This window comes from Octopus bimaculoides, chromosome 1 (genome assembly GCF_001194135.2).
Source record: "Octopus bimaculoides isolate UCB-OBI-ISO-001 chromosome 1, ASM119413v2, whole genome shotgun sequence".
Taxonomy (NCBI): domain Eukaryota; kingdom Metazoa; phylum Mollusca; class Cephalopoda; order Octopoda; family Octopodidae; genus Octopus; species Octopus bimaculoides.
Window position 1 is genome coordinate 193,434,079 of NC_068981.1, and position 205 is coordinate 193,434,283.

General features: G+C 41.0%; 1 protein-coding gene across 1 annotated transcript in view; it reads right to left on the reverse strand.

The window, feature by feature from the left end:
* LOC106883257 (uncharacterized) overlaps positions 1–205 on the reverse strand; it is a 27,597-nt gene that overhangs the window by 6,269 nt on the left and 21,123 nt on the right. The gene's annotated exons all lie outside the window — the stretch shown is intronic.

Sequence of the window (205 nt, forward strand, 5' to 3'; positions counted from 1 at the left end):
TTGACCAAAGCCTTGTGAGTGGATTTGGTAGACGAAGACTGAAAGAAGCCATTTGTCTGTCCGTCCATCTGTATGTTACTGTCTCCTTGCATTGACATCACATGCTTATTGTAAACGAGTGTCCATGTCATAAAAGCAGTGTCCTTCATTTCCAATCTTCCTTAAAACATGTCTGGTCACTGGGAAACATTACCTTACTTGGAAA